Source organism: Schistocerca gregaria, chromosome 1 (genome assembly GCF_023897955.1).
Source record: "Schistocerca gregaria isolate iqSchGreg1 chromosome 1, iqSchGreg1.2, whole genome shotgun sequence".
Classification (NCBI taxonomy): domain Eukaryota; kingdom Metazoa; phylum Arthropoda; class Insecta; order Orthoptera; family Acrididae; genus Schistocerca; species Schistocerca gregaria.
Genome location: NC_064920.1, coordinates 656,312,059 through 656,336,388, shown reverse-complemented (window position 1 = coordinate 656,336,388; position 24,330 = coordinate 656,312,059). Strand labels below are relative to the sequence as shown.

The window sequence follows — 24,330 nt, the reverse complement described above, 5'->3', positions numbered from 1 at the left end:
CACTTTCACACAACAGTTTATCAAGAAAATTAAGACCTTTCCAGTTTGGGTAAATCTGTCATTATAATGCTGCAATCATCAGGATCAATCATAAGGACAATCTGTTGTCAGTTATTGCCAAACGTTAAGTTCCTATTTCTCTGAAGTAAAGTTAATGTGATACAATTGTGTTTGCAGCCATGAAATATAAGTTGAACATATGTTTTTTAATCATTATCTACATGATTTTTGATTAACATTGTTATTGGCAGCAGAATGCAAACATGATACCCTGTCGGATACAATTTGCAAATCATATAATCTGGTGCCTGTCACTGATTGCTTCTTGTTATCCTTAACATAGGGTTCTTATTTGTTACAATATTTAAAATTACAAATATACTGTTTTTCATGGCATAAATTCCTTTTTATCTTGCAAGTGAGAACATCATCAGTAGCAAGTGTAAATTAATTTATTTTTTGTTTTTTAAATGGAAAAACATTAGCTTTTAAATAAAGCAAGATAGTACGTTGGCAGATACACTGTAATCTGGTTTGTGTTCAAGTCACAATCTGTGGATCCAGATGTGTGATTTCTTATGTCATTCTTTCATAATCTATGGTGCTCTGCCAGGTAACACTGTCATCAACAGGACACAGGACATTATTCCTACTCTTCCTTACTGGTTGTTTTTTTAACATTTCGTACTCAATTTAAATCGGGAGAACGGGAAATTCTGCGGAGATATATATATATATATTAAAAGCAAAGATTCCAAGACTTACCAAGCGGGAAAGCGCCGGCAGACAGGCACATGAACAGAAGGAAAGAGAGTTGCGAAAGCTCGTGATTCTGTGTGTGTGTTTGTGTGTTTTGTTCATGTGCCTGTCTGCCGGCGCTTTCCCACTTGGTAAGTCTTGGAATCTTTGTTTTTAATATATTTTTCCCATGTGGAAGTTTCTTTCTATTATATATATATATATATATATATATATATAGTGTGTGCGTGTGTGTTTTTTTTCTCTGCACATGAGAGCACTAGTGGATGTGTAGTTGCCCTCTGATCAGTAGCTTTCCTCAATACAGGGGTTTAGTGTTTTTATGCTTTGCGTGAGTATTTTGCTAATAGACTAAGGAACTCTCAGTCTGGTGCCAAATCTGACCTTCCACCACGAGATAAGCCCCCACGGGGCATGTGACTAGTTTTGACCAGTTGATATTAACATCTCACTGCATTTTATTACTTCCTTTGGTTGTTTTTCCTTCACTCTGATACACTGTAATTGGGTTTGGGTTCAAGTTGCTATCTGTGCATCCAGATGTATGATTTCCTTTGTCATTCTTTCATAATCTGTGATGCTCCGTCAGGTAACACTGTCATCAACAGGACATTATTCCTACTCTTCCTTACTAGTTCTTTTTTTTCCCCACACTTATGTGGCTCTATGCCTGAGATATAATAAAAACTCAAATTGGATGTCAACCTGCTTCTCATGAAATGTTTTTATATTTGATTATAAAAAAAGAAGGGACTGATCACCTCATTGTTTAATCCCGCTTAACCCCCTTGCCCAAGATGTCCATCAGGGGCTGAACACTACCAGACTGGGTCTCCTGCTCAGAAATACCATATCGTCATTTCAATTCTGTTAATTAGTCTTGTCATAATTTGTGATGAGGCATTATTTCTATCATTACTTTACTATTATTTTGAAAGTAACATCATAAATAATGCTTTGTGAGCAATAGAAAAATATTCATAGCAACTTAACATCAGATATTTTGTTCTTGTTCTTATAAATTTCGTTCATGATGCAAACTTTTGATATGGGAGTAGTGATTATTGCCTAATTAATACAATAAAGATACAGACTGTTTCCTATCTATATTGAGTGTGTACTTGTTTGTACTCTTTCTCAAAGATATGTTGAAGTGTGGGTGATTAAGTATCAGTTATTTATTTGGCCATGTATCATTTTACATTGATGCAGGCCTTATCAGCTTACAACAAGAAAAAATGTCAACTATACAGACATGTAAACATACATGTTTAATAAGGAGAGAACAGGACTGTTGAGGTAACCATCCCTGCATTTCCCTGAAATGATTCAGCAAAACTTAAATTAGAATAGCCTGAAGTCTTCACCCTTCCAAATCTGGGACCAGTGTCTTAACAAATGTGCTTTTCAGTTGGGTGTACGTTACAGGTTAGCCGAATGAAAGAGGAAATAATTAAGCACTGTTCATTCAGATTTTTCACACTTCTCACTGCACTTAACCCTGCACAGCTGTTAGGACCATAACTATGCTGCCATGAATCTATTACATAACCATTCAAATTACCCTGAAATGTAATAGCGTGGAACAGAGTCCACCCATCTTTGTGACGGCAATTAACAAGCTGCTTGAGGTAGTAAACTAGTGTTGGCCAGGGCCTATGCGAGAACATTTTTGCACACAAGCATCGTATCATTGGCACTTGCCAGTCCCACTCCCTTCTCACAGACATTAGTTGGCTCTCCTGGCCCTATTACTCATTTCAGTTGTGTCTGGAGCTGAGTGGTAGTGTTCATGCTTCTTTTTCCGTTATATACTTGTATCAATGATATCTTTCACTACTAATTATGATATCCACCACAGATATGCACTCGAGCACCTCAAGTGACCATTTGTGTCGCTGGACCATAAACAAGCCCGGATCTTGTCACACAGTTCAAATGGAAGTGACTTTACTAGCCGGCCGTAGTGGCCGAGCAGTTCTAGGCGCATCAGTCAGGAACCGCGCGACTGCTACGGTCGTAGGTCCAAATCCTGCCTCGGGCATGGATGTGTGTGTTGTCCTTAGGTTAGTTAGGTTTAACTAGTTCTAAGTTCTAGGGTACTGATGACCTCCGATGTTGAGTCCCATAGTACTCAAAGCCATTTGAAGCATTTTTTGACTTCACTAGTGAGGCATAACAGGGATTCTTCTTAGGTAAGGTTTTCTGCATAATAAATGTGCAGTGCAGTGCCTATAAGTTACTAACATGGACAGCGTGAACCCATAATCAGATTGTTTACAATTCACTTCGTTAGGATAGCAACAAATACAGAAATTTCATCAAACATTCTGGTACAGTCTAAAACCTTGTTCTTTCTTATTGTTGCCTAGTAGTGTGCGGTTAATCCAAAATGTGTAATGTTTAGTGAATTGACACTAACATTTACGAGATGATAAACTATTTCCTTGTAATTTGTACTCTAGGCAAAAGTTAACGAAGTCACTTAAATGAACCGTTGAGAAGTCTTAAAGCATTCATTATGTTCGGAACTAAAACAATAGCAGTGTCAGTATCTGTTAGTCGTTATATGCATCTGATAGAAGAAATGTTTGAAATAAAAAGAATGATGTGTTTCATTAATGTAGGTATGAGAACAACTTGGTGGCTTTCTGTGTAACGAAATTAAGTAAAATGACACACACATTTGCTGTAACTGGTTTGAATTAAAAGTTCACATTGTGAGAATTATGTATATGACTTCGTATATTGTGATAACATTGTGTGCACATGACTTTTACTTTAGGAGAAGGAAAATGGCAAACAAATGTCTAATATAAATAAATGTCACAATAGAGCCTAATTGAATGATGGCATAAAGTTTATTCACTAAGTTAATGTTGAATACATTGTGTCATAATCTTCTTTTACGGAGTTTAAAAGTTATTGTGATATTTGTGTTGCCTTAGTTGGTTGCATATGTGTGGTTCATACAGGTTATTGCATTTAATATCAGCATAGCAAGAGGTGTAATGTTAATGTGTAATCTGTCTCAGTGTGTTTACAGAGGATACATGGTAAATATGCTATTTCCTTTCACAGGTGGTGGGTGGGTGGGGGGGGGGGGGGCGAAAGACTGCCTGACTGTTATACCTGTATTACTTGATTCATATAAGGAGTGTTTTTGAATTTTCATGAGTGCATAATGGATGGCATGCCAGTTAAAGTCTAGAACAACCTGGATAGTAGGTGATGAAACATTTTTGCATGAATGTTGCCTTCTGTGAGGAATGACTGGTTATGTAGTATCAAACAGAGAATTATTATGGAAGTACATAATACAGCAAATAAAGCCAGTAGCCACTGTGGTGACAGAAACAATATGCTCTTGGGTTCAAAGTAATTACTCCTGCAAATAGAATTTCACTCTGTTTCGTTACATAAAAAAAAAACTGGAAGGTTTGGAAAATGTTTCCCACCATCAACGCTTTGCATTGTAGGATGTCATTCTGTTCCTTCATATTAAGGCCAAAAAATTGAGATTGCTTTACTGTGACTTGAATCTTATGATACAGTGGATGCACTACCCAGATTCCCCTACTAAGTGATCCCAAAAAAAATTCAAATAGGCATAGTGCTTGATAGAAAACATGTCTGTGCTAGAATAGCTTGGAAAAACTGTCTTCAGCATCAAGTAAATATGGAAATCATGAAGGAGCAGATTCGCAGAATGGCCAACAAACTGTCCTGATATAAGTAAAAAGGAAGAAACAATATGGTTTGCCCTGTCAATATCGGGATCGTTAAATATGTTCATCACACAAATTATTGAATTCGTTTCTTAATGTTTTAAATGAAAATCTGCTTGTTGCACATCTTATGCCTTTTAACCAAGAGAGTGGGATGAAGTGTTTCATTGATCTCTCTCTCTCTCTCTCTCTCTCTCTCTCTCTCTCTCTCTCTCTCGAGTGGCAAACAGTGACGTTGTCACTGTAGAAACTCGCAGTCGATGGACAAAGATGGAACTGGAGTTTGCTCTTGCGCCCCGTCGAGAAACCTGTCAGCGCAAGGCAAACATAATTAAGAGGGACGGGGCTGAAAGCATACCAAGGCCACATCTCTTGTTTAGCGCGTTGCTGTGACGGAAATCTGGCATCAGACGAACGGTCTTAGGTCAGTGAAGACTCCCTTAACTCGTCAGAAACTCACCGTCTTCGCCAGAGTTCGTTTTCAACGTGTCGTATGACGTTTCTTTCCTAGACTTCACTTCTTGCTCTGCTAGCAACTCGTTAGCTTTAGCTGTATCGGTCCTACTGAATTTTCTTCTTTTATTTAATGATAAGTTTTCGGACGGTGCGTCTCTGCAGTTGCATGAACTAGGTGTTTGCGCTGTACCACATCTGTGCAGCATTAAACTCCGAAAGTGTACCGGTTTCGTTTTTCATAATTTTCTCGCTGACAGAAGGGGCTATCTTACAGATGACTTGTGTCCGTGTTGTATTACCAGAAAAACTCGGACGTGTCTAGCCATACTGGCATCGCACGTGTGTTTTAACCATCTTTAATAAGTGCAGTGTGTGTTTGGCGATCATATTCGCTGGGAACAAACGTCGCTGTTTATTTCGGGAACAAAAAATGCAGCCGCAGGTTTGACTTGTAACAAAATTGGAGTCAGAAAATAGGTAACGAAAACCTCAAATTCGAGCTGAATTACTGTTCACTCAAATATTGTCATTCATTTATTTGTTCTTTTAGTAACATTTGAGATTACACAACGATGAAGATATCGGACTTCATTTTTCGAGGAGCGGATCGCTATCGAGTGTGAAATGAAAGTCGTAAGCAGCACGTTGCTTTAATACTAAATCGTACTGTGACACGTTATTCCGTCTCTCTTTCTACCTTTCGCATACGGTACAACACAAGTTCTACATTCACCTGTATGAAAATTATACTGTTTTAAGTAATTATCAGCACATAAGAAAAATATTGTACTCAATAACTCAGGCAATTGGCTACCAGTATGCGGGTGTTGATATTCATTACTCCCGTCACCCGATCACAGATGGCGCTGTCACCTTTTAAGACCATGTCGGGTACCACCTCGCAGTTGCCAAACTTATAGCGTATCGTTATTTGTTAAAAGCAGACCGTTACTCCATAACGGCCGTACTCGTAATTACATGGAAATGTAATTAAACGTTTGTTTCCATCCAAGCGAAATGTATGCATGGGGTGTAGCAATGTTATTTGTAACTATTTGACGTGTGAAATACTCACGACTGCTTACAATTTTATTCTTTCCTCGGAGGGTAGAAATGATAGCGCTCCGCAAAAATATTTCTCCAGTTTCAAGAAAAAATCGTAGCTTTAGACCCGATTAAAATAGCTTTCCGTCCTGGTTACACAAACTGTAGTCATGGACTTACTGTTTGCGAATTTTAGAATTTTGTTATTTTTGTAGGATGTATACACTTTATACGCCATGGTTGTTAAAATTTAAGTATTGGCAAAACTGAAAAAAAAAAAAAAACGCGAGGTTCCGAACGTATACGCTGTAAACGCAGTCTGATACATAGCTTTGGAAGTGGCCGTGAGGTATCTTGCCGATCAGCGTAAACAAAATCAGAGTTCAATACTTTCGAGAAATGATTTGACAACTTTGACACCGATTCAAAAACGAGAAGTAGTCACATACTTAAAACTAACTAACTTAAACGCGGCTCTAAATAAGATTTTTGATGTGCTTAAAGGCATTAGACAGATCGAAACAAAACGAGATCTTGATTTTTTATATATTTTTGTACGAGATAGACTTTAAAGCGATGAGAGGCTATGGTCATGTTCGTGAGCTGACCCCAGCGCTAGCCACGTTAGGTGTGCCCCGGCCGGGTTCGCGCCCGCGCCCCCCTCAAGATGGCGCGCCATGGCTGGGTCAGGTCGATACCGGAGGAGGACGGCGCAGTGCCGCCGGGGTCAAGGCCGATCGAACACCCCTCCGCACCCTTACCCCTCGCTCGCCGTCCACCACCTGTCAGGGTTTCCGCGTCACTCACAGCCAGCCAATGCAATAATTACTATACTGCCAGAGTAGATCTGTCTCTCTACCGCGCCGTGCTCGCTGGCACAGTCGTTCTCATGGTTAGGTTCACTAGTATCTGAGAGGGGCCGCGACGCCGCCACTGGACCGACCTCACGGCCTTCGCCCCTGAGGTCTCTTTTTGACCACCTAGTCCCACGCTTGCAAAGGTGTTCGGATCTGGGGTCACAGTTTATTACTGTCTTTCGTCGCCACCACCCCGATATAATTTGACGTCACGCCTACTTTTAACGATCTATAGACTCCAACTATTTTAATAATAATGATAAAATATACACTCGGGTGACAAAAGTCTCAAGATACTTTCTAATATCGTGTCGGACGTCCCTTTGCCAGGCGTAGTGCAGTAACATGACCTGACATGGACTCAACAAACCGTTGCAATTCCCCTGCAGAAATATTAAGCCATACTGCCTTCCTCTGTAGCCGTCCACACATAATTTCTAAAGTGTTGCTGTTGCAGGATTTTGTGTACGACCTGACCTCTAAATTATGCCCCATAAATGTTCGTTGGGATTCACATCGGGCTATTTGGTTGGCCAAATCATTTGCTGGACCTGTCCATAATGTACTTCAAACCAGATGTGAACAATTGTGTCCCTATGATATGGCGCATTATCAGCCATCCTTGTTTGGGAACATGAAGTCCGTGCATAACTATTTCCAGTGAGTTATCGGTTCAGATGGACCAAAGTACACAATCCATTGCATGTAAAAACAGCCCACACCATTATGGAGCCACCTCCAGCTTACACAGTGCGTTGTTGACTACTCGGGTCCATGGCTTCGGGGAGTCTTCGCCATACTCCAACCCTACCATCAGCTCTTACCATGTGAAATCGGAACTCAGCTGACCAGCCAACCGTTTCCCAGTCACCTACGGTCCAACTGATTCGGTCCCGAGCCCAAGAGAGGCGATGTCGTGCTGTTATTAAAGATACTCGAGTCTGTCGTCTGCTGCAATAGCCCGTTAACGCCAAATTTCGCTGCACTGTCCTAACGGGTACGTTCGGCACAATCTATTTCTGCGGTTATTTCACGCAGTGTTGCATGCCTCTTAGCACTGACGACGACGTGGAAACGCCGCTGCTCTCGCTCATTAAGTGAGGTAACGCCTGAAATTTGGTGTTCTCGACACGCTCTTGACACTGGATTTTGGAATATTGAATTCTCTTTTTCCGAAATGGAATTTTCCATGCCTCTTGTTCTAACTAGCATTCCGCGTTCAAAGTTTGTGAATTTCCGTCGCGGTGCCATAATCACGTCGGAAGCCTTTTCACATGAATCACCTGAGTACAAATGACAGCTCCGCCAATGGACTGCCTTTTTTGTACATTGTGTACGTTACGCTACCGCCGTCTGTGTATGTGCATATCGTTACTCCATGACCTTTGTCACCTCGGTGTATAAAATGCTCTAATGTATAATCATATGTTTACATCGGCACTTTGAGAAGTAAATATTTCATACAATTAATTTAAGAACTGTAACAGCAGCAAACTCAACTTTGGCGTCATAACTAACACAGTACAAAGTCGTATTGTGTACTCACCAATATTTCACTTAGAATCGCGATTGTGAACACAAGTGCGCAGACTGTAGCTGTGCCAACATGTAAATTGGAGGAATTCTGTATCTTTCAGTCGTTTATACCTACATTTGGGAAGTTAGTCTTCGTTGTTAGGATCTTTCCCCTTTGTGTTGCATCACTGAATTTTTCTTTGCCGTTGCTACCTGTGCTCTCCCGCATCGTGTCGGATTTACTGTTGGCTGTAGACGTGGCGAGTCTCTAAATCGCTTGAATGTTTTATGCAGGCGGTTTTTTGTGCTGCTGGCGGAGGAGGAGGAGGGAGTCATGATGTTTCCTTAGTTCCGCTCCTGACCTGTACCTAATGCCGTAGAAATAAGCCTCGGCGTTGACTCGTCGGACGAGGGGCGATAAATCTCACCAACACTAGTACTCTGATGCCTGGGAAATAGCTGAGAACTTGGGGTAAACTGGTCTCGACAGAGGGTTTATGCGCCTAGCTCTGACAGTGTACAGGTCTATTGGCGGAACTGTCTCCGCGCGATGCCATGAGCGCTGATCGGCGACTTTAATACTCCTCGCCGGCTGCTAAATAACGCATCATCAGAGGAGAGTCATCAATGGCTTTCAAAAACTGTTCTTGTTTTCCTACTAAGAACTGTTTCAGCTGTTACGTACATATCGAGACCTAGAGACCCCCTGAAAAAATAGAAATGGTAAATAATTCGCTGTCATGTTACGGATATGACTTAGGCAAGGTAAACTGTTGCTGCATGAAGTTTGGTTCTAAGACACAAATAATGGCTGGCTGCGAGATTGTGTTCTGTGTTGTGTGTTAACTTCGGAATAAATTTTCACATTTTTCTGTCGTTGTGTGTCAGTTGAAAAGGCTTTTCTGCTTACGCGCGTATAACAGTATACATTTCATTCAAAACTTTATCGTATGGAAGCGTACTTTTTAAAAATCCCATTTTCGGCCTGTATGCTGCCACAATGTCTTAACTGACCTGGAAATTGAGGAGTAGTATATCATTGGCAACTTCCTTACCATCGGAGCTATTACTCAAGTTTAGCCAACACCCTGTACTACGACTGCTGCTGATGCTGTGTTGGTCAGCAGAATAAACAGCTTCGGGGGTAAGGGGGAAATACCTTCGTGTGATTGTTACTGAGGTACAACCACGTATTATAATGTGTAATTTTTGTTAATATTAGTACTAGGCCATCAAACAGTTATAGAATTGGCGGACTTAGGTACAAGCATTAGGCACCGAAAACAAAGCCATCTTCGGAGCAGCGTGGATTAAATGTGACGTTACTTTGTCTCCCCTACAGTGATAGCGACATCAGTCGTAATACACAAATCAGACATAGATAATTCTCCAGTTGTTATTCCATGCAAACCAAAAAAACTAAGTTATATTCCCACCAAGAATAGCAATGCAACACCGCTTATCTGTTTGGGACACAATCAGTATGGCTTTTCAGAAGTTCTGTAGACGGATGTGCCGCAGGTCCTTCAATACAATTAGAATCTATATCAAAATATCTCCTCCCGCAAACCGCCTTACGGAGTGTGTTGAGGACGCACCGTGTCTCGAAGAGTCAGAGATTTGGCATCCCCTGCGCAGGATGTCTGCAGTGTGTGTTCCTTGAGTGCTTTATGGGAGTCCCGTGCGCCTAGTTTGGATACTATTTGTTTCTACTAATTGCCTTAAAAACGCAGGTTATTCTGTGAGAGCGTAGTTTGAAATTGAAGTCAACGTCCACTGCACCACTGAAAATCGAATATCTTCCACTATCTCGGGGTATCAAGTAGTTGATGGTTGGAGACACAACATCGTTGTTACAGGTAGTCTGCGAAAACCGGTTCATAGCTGTTGGCCACTGATGGAATCGCCGGAACATGCTGCTGGTACGCTCGCAGGTTCGAATCCTACCTCGGGCATGGATGTGTGTGCTGTCCTTAGGTTAGTTAAGTTTAGGTAGAGGGGACTGATGACCTCAGAAGTTAAGTCCCATAGTGCTCAGAGCTATTTGAACCATTTTGATGGAATCGCGTTTTGCGATTGGAGTTGACTCCGTCACCGTCAGTCAAGGCCTGAAATAGTGTACTAAAGCACCGAAACTTGTAGCCATATAACAAATAACATCGTAGGTGCGGTTGTAGGTGTTCCATTTTATTACATCACGTTATCTCGTGATGATCAATCCTACCGCGAGAATAGGGTTCGGCGTTCTTATAGTTATCATAGCAACTTCTTGCATCATGAATACACCTCCACCATAGAAGTTATGATCGATTATGTTTGTGAGTATCGTGGCACTTTTTTGTGTTACCCACGTCAGCTGGTGTCCAGAATGTTTCTTTACAGTTGGATTCGTTGTCAAACAGAACTCTAGCGCAGACCTCAGTCACGATGAGAAACACAACACAACACTTCAGTTCGGCAAGACGCTGGCTGAGAGACGGTGGGCTGCATTGCTCACCTTTCGAAAAGACACTGCACAGTCTTCGTGAAGTGGTTCTGTCGGAAAAGCGGCCACTAGAATCATTAGCATCATCCCAGGTAATATTCGTTGGTGAAGTGGATCTGTTTAGCTCAGCTCCTGGGGCTGTGTGTAAGTGCTTTCTGCCTGCTGCACTGAGTTGACAGTGCGTGCGATCAACAGTTCCTTAGTTAACAACAACTTTCTTTTGTCATGACATCACACTTTCCCCCCACTCCAATCGCACTCTGCGAAAACAGGTTCACAGCTGTTGGCCACTGATGGAATCGCGTATACGATTGGAGATAACCCCGTTACCGTCAATTAAGGCCTGCAATAGTGTACTAAAGCATCGAAACGGGTAGCCATATAATAGACAACATCGTAGGTGTGGCTCCCTTTGACAGTAATAATCATTTCAATAATAGCTTGTTGATGATACTATATTCCAAAATCACACCGGGAATTGTTACAATCCTTCCTGCAACAGTCCATTGGGGTCGTTTGAATGCAGCAAATCCTCCCATATTGATCTCGGACTGTGCTGTTGCACGTTCCACTGGGTCGTCCCTCTTGTCAGTCTCTACTGCTTGTCTCATATAGATACAGTACAGTGCCCGACGAGGAAATATCGTTCACTGAGTATGTCGAGTGACGCACATCAAAGAAGCCTCAATCACCGTTATCTAGAATCATGTGTAACTTTTATGAGCTCGAGAATGAAGGTCATTGGATAATAAATAGTTGAACAACAAGATTAGATTTCACTCTTGTGTATCAAGAGAAAAGTAATGTGATATGTTAACAAGGAGGATTAGTGAAAGGGTTCGTGTGTGCTTACCACATGATTTTTGACTGGTCAGTAAAATATTCCTGTTTGTATACTCCACGGAAACGTTGACTATCAGTTGCAGGAGCTATATTTTAAAAGCTCCAAAGAAAAGTCATTCTCGCTTGTCCTGTTCGCCTAGAGAAATTCGAAGGCTCAGGCTGAAAGTAAATGGAACATCCTCAACTGATCACAATGATGTGTAGGAGTAAAATTACGCTTATCACTGTCCATCATGCTTTTTTTCATTCTCATTGTATTTGTGATTTATTGTGTCATGTAAAGTACTTTGTGTCAGGCTCCGGCTACGTTGCGGAAACCTCAAAATCGTGACTTTGCCTTTAATATTATTGCAACATTCAGTAGATTAATTAGATTGACTATCAGAAAATAGTATCCAAACCCTGGAATGAAAGTAGTTGTTGATACAGGTCCAGCATACCACCCTTGGGTGGCGCCGCAAAAGAGAGCCGTTCTGTATTTTTGATGACTGACTTATATTCAATCGCGTTTTCGTACGGATCTGAACTTTGGTTGTGAAGCGCACCGCTTCTAAGTGTAACGCTTGCATGCATCATTTCAGAAAGTTTTGAGCACCAACAAATTTTAACACGCAGATGATTGCTGAAATTGTCACCGTCGCTCGCCAAAGCGATGTTTGTCGCAGGATAAAAAAAAATAGAAAAGCATTTCCAAGGATGGAAGACTTGAATTCTCCGCCAAACAGCTTCGTATTTTTCTCATTATTGTAGCTAATTCACGTAGAACATTCTCCGTTACATAGCGGAAATATAGAAATGCATTTATAGTTCATGGTTCTTTCAGATATCTACGTTAAGATGATGTATCGATCCACTTGCATGTCAAAGTCTATAAGTTGATAGCATCAGTGTTAGAGGACGATAATTATTTCCGTGAATTATAAAAACAACACTGATGAGGGATAACAACAAAAATTGATACAGAATTTAAGCAAGTTTTATCAGTAGTGCTTAACATAACTACCAAACGCAAACTACCCACACTGCACTTAACTTGAATCGTCTGTACTTAGCAATGGCATCAGCATCTAACCTCACGAGAATTACTAGAAAGTTTTCCCTTTTCCACCAAAAGCGCTGTGTAGTGGAGTACATGCGCCGGAGGCTCAGAAATGTCATGAAGGCTCTATGTAGGCGAGTAATGCATAGGATGGGGCATTCGCTCTATACGCACCATCATATTCATTGGGGTGCAGATCATTTGAGGACGGTTCTCTTCACTGACATGTTTAAATTTAGCGATATGCCGGAACCTATTGCACATCACGACACATCCGTAAAATGAATGTTTTAGAATGACGCAGTATTTTGTGACTGGTACGGTGCACCTTTATGTTGTTTCAGATCAAATTTTGTGCAGCCTGTAGAGGTCACATCTTTCATGAACGTCGTTATACTGATAAAGTTGATGCTGTCACTCAAGAAGACAATACTCGGTCAAATTACGGTAGCGTCGTAGAGCGGTGAAATTGATCTCTTGACAAAAATCTAAAAGAGTATATGTGGATGATGTCGGGTGGCAGTTATTACCCATAGTCTTTCCCAGACCTTTGCCGCACAGCTTAGCGTGTTAGCAAGGGGTTACAGAAGTGTTAGACACAGCCATTAATGGCTTCACGTATTATTGTATTTATGTTAAGAGTTGAGCACATCCAGATGTTACACGGTGGTATGCTGCGCTGACGGACTTGCACTGAAAATTTTAACGCTAGAGGACTAAAGGGAGAGAATACTGTATTATTACGAAACCATCGTAAATTTTGCTACACCAAAGTTTATTCAAATTAAATCACAGTTTGTAGTTCATACATAAGTTAATGTCAATTATTAGATCTCCAGTGGAGTATTACGTACAAAATAACAAACTGCTCAGTTTTACATTAGTGCAGTTTTATTATATAGAATGTTATTTTGATAAAAGTCATAATTTATGCTATGCACAAGTTACAAATTATTGTGAATTTTTAATGCTTCAACGTCTAGTTATACATCACTGTCATGTGTACACTCAAAATTATCTTCTCGAAGAAAATCTTGCAATACACTAAATTCTCCATTGTCTGTGCCCTCATCAGCTTCTTAAACCGAATCACTCAGTATGTTAGTGTCAAAATGAAACTCAGCCCCACACATATTGTGCTAGTTTCAGTAGAAAAAGACGAGATAAGCATTGAAGAGGACCAACGTGATATAAGTTAACACTCTTCTGTGACTGCTTGATTTTTCACGTACGATGCCATACTGAGATAAATTCTAAGCGATAAATAAAGTATGTCGAGTATTAGAAAACACACACACACACACACACACACACACACACACACACACACACACACACACACACACACACACTTTTACTAAATATTTGTAATGTTAACGTCAAGGGCATCAGTGCAGCAAACCTCTTAGAGTCCGGCAAAAAATAGTTCAGACATTGTTAACTGATGTTTTCCATGAACGTACTCAAGAGCACGTGTCGCTAATGTATCTAAGTTGGCGGGAAATAAGAAGAGATACCAACTGCAATAGTAAATGTTACGAGGGTTTAGTATTCCAGGGTTAAATATGTTAAAACACAGAGCATGCGTCTGTAACTACGCGTTCGTGATCTACTAATGCCATGTCACATGTTACACTAGAAAATTAAAAAAAAATCGCAAATGAATAATGTTATAAACGTTGTCTCTGTCGCCTGAACGGTACGTTTCCTAAATTTCGCGTAACTGTATGTTTTGTTCCGAGGAAACACGTAGCGAGTGTTGAAGGTTAGCGTTACTATACATGAGCTACGATTTTATCATCTTTGCGGCAGCAGCACAAGTAGTCGGATCGTTTATCACTTGAGTGACAAGCTAATCAAGACCAGTTGAATACTGCTTGTTAACGTCGTTGGGTGGCACATTATCTTTACTCTCTTTCTTCTGACAGTAGATAACTGTTACATGACTCAAAAAAAAAAAAATGGTTCAAATGGCTCTGAGCACTATGGGACTCAACTGCTGTGGTCATTAGTCCCCTAGAACTTAGAACTACTTAAACCTAACCAACCTAAGGACATCACACACATCCATGCCCGAGGCAGGATTCGAACCTGCGACCGTAGCAGTCGCACGGTTCCGGACTGCGCGCCTAGAACCGCGAGACCACCGCGGCCGGCTACATGACTCAAAAACTGTCATTTCCTTCCAGGCAGGAAACGCAAACACCACATGGTGAATGTTTCAATGTTTACTTGCAACTATTTGACCTTCTTTCCCGTTTGGAGAGAAATCATTAAGGGGCTCCAGAAAGCCAGTGTTAAAATATCGCTTATAAACTGCTTGTTGCCTCAGAAAACGAGTGAGCTAGGAAGTTGAAATTTTTACAGGTTGTTTATTGGAGTATTGGCTACAACTTAACAGAGGTGTTCAGTTGTTAGAGATTAATTTTTTCTACTGTAATGAAAATCACTACTTTTTGTGCCAGTTTTTGTTTAGAACTTAAACAGTGTACAGGTTTTTGGAAAAAGGCTGCGTTAAGTTACGCAGAAGGCAGTGTGTAAAATTTCCTGAAAATTTAAAGCAAATTGGTTTGGTAGATCCTGAGAAAACATTTTCAACAGTTCAGTGCTGCTAAGTTTCTGAAGATAGGTTTTATCTCCTCCATTACTGCATCGGACTATGTTTGTGAGTGTACACCAACTGTTTTCTCCTTTGGGACACAAGTAATGATGGAGACTTTCCAACGCTTTAAAAAGTATTAAAAAAAGAGCCAAACAGCCTTCATTTCATCGACACTATGCGTATATAATATATATATATATATATATGTGTGTGTGTGTGTCGCATAATAGCCATTCCATAATAGTTACGTATTTTGTTAATTAGACAGTCAGTTATCCTTCTCTTCCCATCCAACCCTTTACTATCACTTTAGTTTTTTGTATGAATCTTTCAGTCGCTGAAATCTTGATCCCATTAGTTTCTGTACGTGTCCAGTACACTCAGATTTCTGCACTACAACGTCGTCACTATAGGGCTTGTGTTCTTGAATATATTTTCAACATAATGTTGAAATATACTAGCAGTACCAGCCACTTCAATTCCTCCTCTACTGCCACTATGATTAGCTGTGCAATTATTTTCATGTCTACCTTTATTTTTTGTGGACAGCTACAATATTCAAACATTACTGCTACATCTAAAACTTTCCATGTACACATATTGAGGTCAGATACTACACCATGAAGAGCTGTGTGCCCCCGTTTATGCCAGGTACCAGCGAATGCCGCATTAAAGTCTCTGTTACCACTGTTTTTTGTTACTGTCACTTCCACAGCTTTCTTCATAGATTCTATACAGACATCTTCTGCTTTAGACCCTATAAATCTATTATAGTTAGAAAATTTGGTTGGGGAATTGGAAGATTCATCATGCCACAGAAGGCTGTACCTGCAGTAGCACCCTTAATAGCCATACGCATGGCATAAACAAATCTAATGTTGTGTTCCTGTATTTTGATACCATTTTCTTCATTTGGCGTTACTGCAATACTGTTCCAAAAGGTGGGCATATATGAACACTTACCACACTTTATTTCCATGTCGCTGGCAAGTCCTACGTGATTTTTGTGAAGTTCGTTCTTTCTCACTTTCATTGCAGTGAGCAGATGTACCAGCAAGGTTAAGCTCACATACTGGGTTATCGTCTTTATTGTTTGCGGTAACACCACCTACCTTCGGCTTTCCAACAGTTCTCCTTTACTTAGAAGTCTTCAGAGCATTTCTAGTCACTTTACGTTTACCCATGATCATCCTTGAATAAAACGGAGACTTCAATGAACCGAATTCATTACGAATATTTTCAGGGTTACAGAAGAGTAAATAAAGAGATCACGAATGTAAAATTAGAGAGATTAGAGCGCGCACGGAGGCTTTCAGACAGTCGTTCTTCCCGCGAACCATACGGGACTGGAATAGGAAAGAGAGGTAATGACAGTGGCACGTAAAGTGCCCTCCGCCACACACCGTTGGGTGGTTTGCGGAGTATAAGTGTAGATGTGTAGAAAGATGAAACACGACAATCGAGCGAGCGATATATGTCGAACTATCGAAGGTTAGCCACAACATTTACTTGGTAAGAATTACTTTCTCTCTCATCACTAAAGTGTATATGAGCATGTAGATTCGTGAGTACAGCATTTGACAGCAGCTTAACAGCGCCACAGTGGGTCACGCCCATGCAGAACATTTTTCAAAACTATTTTAAAAGTAGTTGTAATCTTATATATCAATTGAAAGGGAAAAGTATATAGATTATTAAAATGCAAAAAAGTTCAAATTGAACATTTCATGATTTTGAAGTTTCCGAAGCCCCTTAACAATTAACTGGTTAGTGTCTGTTTCTAAATAGCTTTCAAGTTGTTAGCATATAATGGGAAGAAAATTTACAAAAGTAATAGATGAAATGTTATGAGCTGAAAATGACATTCGGTTCATTTCTGTTCTCATGGAGGTACTTCACACCACTGATCGGTACTAAGCTCCTCACAACGGATGTCTGGAAATTTATTTCACGGATGGACGCCAATTGTGCTGCACCATAACGGTGGTGACCATCGATAAGATTGAAATGGCTCTGAGCACTATGGGACTTAACTTCTGAGGCCCCTAGAACTTAGAACTACTTAAACCTAAGTAACCTAAGGACATCACACACATCCAAGATCGAGGCAGGATTCGAACCTGCGGCAGTAGCGGTCGCGTGGTTCCAGACAGTAGCGCCTAGAATCGCTCGGCCACTCCTGCCGGCCATCGATAAGAACGTCAGCGACACTCGGCATGATGCAGGAAGAGGTGTCCAAGTAAATGCCGCTAAATGGACGCCCCAGACGAGTCTAAATTTAGCATATAATTATCTCAAACTTTTATAAATATGTGATATCTTAACGTACTACCGTGCCGAGGTTTAGTGCAGACCTATATGAAGATTCTCGGTCCACGTTTTCCGACTTCGGAGGTACGTTAGAGAGGGCCGCTACAGCAATATTAAGTCGGCACCGTTCAGTAATAGCACGCATAACATTACGCCCAAGAGTAACTCATATCCTACCTTCCAGATTTCACAGGAAGCCTATCGTGAGTCGTGCTTGCATAGTTCAGTCGGTTGAGCACTTGGCCTCGAAAGACAAAGATCATAGAGACCCACTCCGGCACACAGTTTTAATATGCCACAAAGTTTCGAATTAAAGGCAACCTGTTCGAAAGTGCACGTTTACGAATTCGAAATATTCTGTTAGGTAACATTCAACGCGGCGTTTCCTCATCACATTCTTTTTAACATGTTTGGATCTTTCTTGTGTGTAATCTTATGGGACTTAACTGCTAAGGTCATCAGTCCCTAAGCTTACACACTACTTAACCTAAATTATCCTAAGGACACACACACACACACACACACACACACACACACACACACACACACACACACACACACACGCACATATGCCCGAGAGAGGACTCAAACCTTCGCCGGGACCAGCCGCACAGTCCATGACTGCAGCGCCTTAGACCGCGCGGATTGGATCTTTTTATGCATGGTACTCGACAGGGTTGACGTGGCGTTTCTGCGGAAATCCACTCATTTTTAGACGGCGACACAACAGAAGGCATCCACTTGGTGAGGAGAGTACGACGTTGCACTGCAAGTTTTAGCTGGCCCCTAACATACTCAGTCGGATTAAGGTCATCAGATGCTGCCTGCCATTCTAGTCGGTTGATTTCTGCTTCCCGGAGAATGGTGTACTCACGAGCTGTGCCAGGTGTTCTCTTTCATTATTTCCTTGAAAGACGAACCTATCGCCGAAATGTTGATTGGATAGCTGGGCAATTGGTTGGATGATCCTGTGCTGTTTCTGCGCAGCTGACAAATTTCTCTCCGAAGCGATGAGAGACGTTGTAAATCACTCCATAATACCAGTCCAAAATGTGGCTGAAGTACATCCCTGCCGAACATACGGGCTGCATGCCATTGACGCTTGGCCGTCTCCGATGTCTTTTTACGAATCTTGCACTCGTCTGTGAAGGGAGCCCGACGCTGTTCATCCAGATTAAATTCCACATGTTCATTTGCCCATCTTCGCTGCACGCCTCGACGCGGAGGGGCTTATACTGTTGTTCGTAGTGGACGTCGAAAGGGAAAATTGATCGTATGGAGAGAGTTACCTACTGCCTGAGCCGGCAGCCCTCCCAGTTGGCTGCAAAGAGGCAGTTTTGTTGCGTTGTCCTTGGGATACTTGCGAGCGATATTTGTTAATAGCAGCCATAAAGCAAGTCGCATGCCCCATTTACAGCCGGAGTCACAGCGTCATGTACTGAACTGCACTGAAGATGCAGGCTTATTTTTACATCTGCTATACAGGTGTCTGCGTGGAACAATTTCTTGTGGTCATAAGTTGCGAAATAAACTGATCGTTAGTATGAAAAACAATTTTCGTTGGAAGTTAGTTGTCTTTTCTTCCAGATTCGCATTCTGGGTTGCCGATTCACCTGAAATAGACATCATAAGATGTGTGATTTTCCTAGGGGCCGCACACGTATCACATTGCTTCTTACATTCATCACATTCGTGACAGTTTTGACCATCGTGACAGGAAATATTGACATTCTTTACACGGGAAAAAGAGTTTACATTTATGGAATGTCCATGCAGAGATTAGCAAATGGCTGTAAGATAAGACCCAGTGGCCACCTGATACCAGATTGACGGCTGGAAAAGTTAACATTTATAGAACTGAAAGGAAATTCAATGATCGTATCAGCTTAAAACAGGTATCCTAACTGTGATGGCATTCAATGAAAGTAGTAAAAAGCTGCCCTAATCCTGATGGTTGACTTGAACACCTCAGTGCTCCCGACGGAGGTAGCCCATTGCTTCCCGCGACAAAGGGGCTTGCCTGGCCGCTTTGTAGGAGGACGTACAGTTTAGACTCCGAACGTCGGAACAGCTTGACTTTTTCGTAATAACAAATCATTGTCAGATGTGAGAGAGGCGACCCTGTTACTGACTAGAGATCGAACCCTGGAATTTAGTAGTGAAGCAACAGGCCAAAGTATCAGTTAATATAGATAACTTAATGGTAGTAAAGCCACAGCATACCACATCCTCAGTGGCACCAATATAAACTGCTGCTCGGTTCAAATCAACTTCCCCCCCCCCCCCCCCCCCCTCCGTCGCTCCACATTTTCTACCTAGTTAATGTTTTCTTGCCCGCCTTCGCATCTGAACAAAGAAAAATAGCGCGCTATGGCGTATAGGACAGTATATACTCTTTGTTCTAACTCATAAGACAGGGACGATGCAGGAATACCTGTAGTATGTCACAGAAGAGCACAATATCGTAAATAAATAACCGAACTACAAGAAAAGTTTCCAAAATTTTCTCCGCGTGATCTGTGCTAGCTGATATACACGAAGTTTATGCTCCGCACTCTGCCGAAGTGATCGTCGCCCTCGCAAATATTAAAAGAAACGAATGTGAATAAAATGGCCAAAAATATAACACAGTGAGGACTAAAACTACAAAATGACTCCCATTCAATCCCAACTCATTCGTGTTGGCCCACACAGTCATTGTATCTTACACGCCTTGACCTTAGCAATACCAAGGCATTTTCCCTAACGCGCATTACCAAGCGGAGGGAGTTTTTTTTCCCACCCGAAAAAAATTCGTTAATTGTCTGATTATATTAACAGCACACTTTTTAAAGAGCTACTGATGTGTAAGTAGGGTCCAGAATCTGAAAAATACCTTTTAGCACACTCGTAGCAGTATCAACGGACTTTCAATAACATGTACTACCGACATCATGACCATCCCCAAACATTTTAAAATGTCAATTTAATTCATTGTCGTTGATTTTTATTCTCGACATGCTTTTTAAAGAGATATTGATATGTAACTAAGGCCCAAAACGTAGAAATTTTTAGTACGGCAATCATTGGGGAAAGTGAGAACTTAAATTTTTGGTTACTTTTAGATGAAAAATTTGAAACATATGGAATTTGCTAGAGGAATTAAAAACAAATACGTTTTCTGCAACTGACTATATTACAATATTTCCAAGAGATGGACAATAAGTCTCTCTTCCCCCCACTCTTCCTTGATATTGCGAGGGGTCAAATGGCTCTGAGCACTATGGGACTTAACATCTATGGTCATCAGTCCCCTAGAACTTAGAACTACTTAAACCTAACTAACCTAAGGACATCACACAACATGCAGCCATCACGAGGCAGGGAAAATCCCTGACCCCGCCGGGAATATTGCGAGGGTTAAGATAACTGAGAAAGTGTGAAAGGTGCCATAAGTGGGATTAAACGTAAGTCAAACGACAAGGAGCTAAAGTAATTGCACAGGGAAATATGAATGAGCGGTGCGCTACACTCCTGCCCCTTCATACCACAGCCAAATGACTCCATTGGCTGAGGATGACACGTCGGCCCCGGCTGGCCCGTCGGCGGCCAGAGCGATACAGCTTCTGTTTCCTGTCTTTGTTTTCCTTTATCTAGATAACCGTTAAGTGTAGGTACAGTAGATAAACATTCGGGTGGTTAAATTTCTTTGCACGTACGAAGACATCATGAGGTCTATTGCGGGACTAACGTAACTTCATTTTAACTAAATGAAAATTGTCACAGAGTTCTCCATTTCATGTAGTTCAGAAACAGTGGTAATGTTTAGCGAAAGTTTCTCTGGTAACGGAAAGTACGTATTTAATTTTAAAAAATCTGGGGCAATTCGAATAATCTAAAGAAGAAACAACTCTGCGTATATGTATTACGTAAAAACTATAAAAGAAATAATACACAGTTTAATTTTTATCATATGCCCGTCGTTGGAGTTTGCTGTTGCGTGATTACCATCGTAGTCGCTATTATTCCATATATCGGTAATTTTCGACATTGTATGATGTGTGGAATAGTAGTTTCAATCAGAGCACTCCTTGAAACTTCCTGGCCGATTTAAACTGTGTGCCGGATCGAGACTCGAACCCGGGACCTTTGCCTTTCGCGGGCAAGTGCTCTACCAACTGAGCTACCCAAGCACGACTCACGCCCCGTCCTCACAGCTTTACTTCTGCCAGTATCTCGTCTCACTCCTTTTCAAAATAAAAAATAAATCGATCTATATGAAACTTACTAGCAGATTAAAGATGTGTGCCGGATCGAAACTCGAACTCGGGACCTTTCATGGACAAGCGCTCTACCGACTGAGCTACCCAAGCAGGTCTAACGATCCGTACTCAAAGTAATCTATTTAGAGTCTCCGTCCGGCACTCAGTATTAATCTTCCAGGAAGTTTCAGATCAGCACACACTCCGCCGCAGTGTCAAAATTTCATTCTGGAAATCGATATATCTTCATGTTTACGTGGAGTACGTCCCCTATAATAAGTTCTACATAAAGTAGACCGTAAATATTTTTTAAAATATTACTTCCCATTTCTGTCCTACTCGATAACTCCGATACTTCCTGGAACATACCGCTATTAATGCGGTCTTCGAAGGTGGTTGTCGCGTTGTCTCAGCACTTCCCCTCGCCAGGTGACAATTCCACATCACTGTAATGTCCCGCGTTGAAAGCTTTGAGTATATTTCCGTATCGACCCCGGTCGTCTGCTGGCCGCCGGGAGTCTGTGTACCCAGCAGACGCCCGGCGCGGCCGCTTTGTGCTGCTCGCCCGGCTGTCTGTTTCGGCAGTGTCCTTGCGCCTTCCGCTCTGTTGCTGTACCGTTGTTTCACAGCAGCAAGGCCGGCCACCACTGCTCGCGGCCCAAGGCCTCCGATGTGCTTCCAGCCTCGCAGTTCTTTTCACAGGCAACACTACGTGCAGGTACGTATATCACCGTCGATGATAGCGTCGATTTTGTGTGGAGGTATAATGGATTTTTAAAAAGTCTCCGTTCCATATTTCATCTAGAGGGAGTGGTGAGTCTTCAGTATGCCCTTCGTCTTTGGCGAATATTGCTTTCATTGTGTAGAGCGCCAAGAACTAATCAGGGGTCGAATTAGACAAAACTTTCGTTTCATAGGGGAAGGCGGGGCAAGATGGGGAAGCTAACTTTAAACCCTTACAAAAGGGACAAAAACAAACAAATTCAAGTACGTTTGATTATCATTTGTTTGTTTAACAATTGAATTACAATAGCATGCTAAGAAACCTGCAAACTTGTTACACTTAGTTAGAAATATCTCGATTTGAAACATAAACTACCAATTCCCCATCTTGCCCCATATGCGGGGTAAGATGGGGAACTAGCATTAATTCATCTCTAAAGCTTAAATAAGGACTGAAATAACGAAATCATGTGACGATAAGGTTTAGAAACATGGTTCTGCGAATTGTAGAATCACGTATTACGTTTTATTTAGGCCTCTTACTTTCACATAGTACACAAGTGTAGAAAGCCTCGTCATCATCACTATCTGTCCCTGCACAAGTGTCGTGGGCACCCCGACGCTGAAACACACATTTCTGTGGCACGTTTGAACTGTCGAGGAGCAGCCCTGAAAGAACCCATATGATCTTCCATAACAGCATTTACAGCGCCTTCCATTGACTCCAATGACCAATCTTGCCTAGACGTTTGTCGCCGATACTTGCGACCATCTGAAATAAAACACGTGGAACGTACTATTGAGTCAGATCATTCCTGGTAATCTATATTATACAGTAAATACCATATTTCCAATAGTCAGTCGTTAAAGCATGGCAAGAATACTGACTTTGAACGTTTTGTGTATTTTTATTCACCATATAGCCTAAGGTATACTTTGTAATTAATTAGGAAAAGTTGGAATAACGAATACCATTATATTTACAATTGTATTCAACGTATAATGTACGTGTTCAAAACCCGCAGCGAGGTAAACGCAGGAGACGATAAGAACGTAATGGTTGGACAAATAGTATGGGCAAGACGGGGGAAGCTCCCCATCTTGCCCCCTACCATTCTGTCAGGTTATATAACGCCTACATGAACACTGTGTAGTGAACATTGACTACTGACACAGCAGAGTCCTGTTAATAAGACGTACTATTCAGTGCTGTATATACAGTCTGGACAAATGTTTACGAAACACATGCTTTAGGACTTCGAAAGGTGTAAAACATTGCAGATCAGTATAACAATTGTACGTGCCTTGAAAAGCTCACAGAAACCGCCGCTGAAACTAAGGTTCAGCAATGTCAACACACTGTGACCTGTGTATTGATGATGTTGACGTAGCTATCCATAGATGGCAGTATTCTAACTGTAGCTTATAGCCCTTCCCCGTCTTACCCCACCTCCCCGTCTTGCCTCGCCTTCCCCTACATCTATTTCAGTGTTTGCCCATCTTTGCAGAGGGACGTTCCAGCAAGCATTTGATATCAGTATCAAAATTTAAACCCCTATCCACACCTTAATCGCAGAACGGAAATATCGACACCGACAGCATTGCGAAGTATTGATTGTTTTATGTACTTTCGTAAAGGCTCTCATTTAACACGAAATAGCTTGTTCAATATACAAAAGCGAAAAGTGGAAATTATTCTCTCTTTATTAGACCAACATGTGTATAAAA

The 24,330-nt window shown here is 41.4% G+C and overlaps 1 protein-coding gene across 1 annotated transcript in view; it reads left to right on the top strand.

Annotated features, from left to right (window-relative positions):
• Window positions 1-24,330, top strand: part of LOC126361556 (DNA-directed RNA polymerases I, II, and III subunit RPABC3) — a 430,768-nt gene that overhangs the window by 1,036 nt on the left and 405,402 nt on the right. The window lies entirely within an intron of this gene.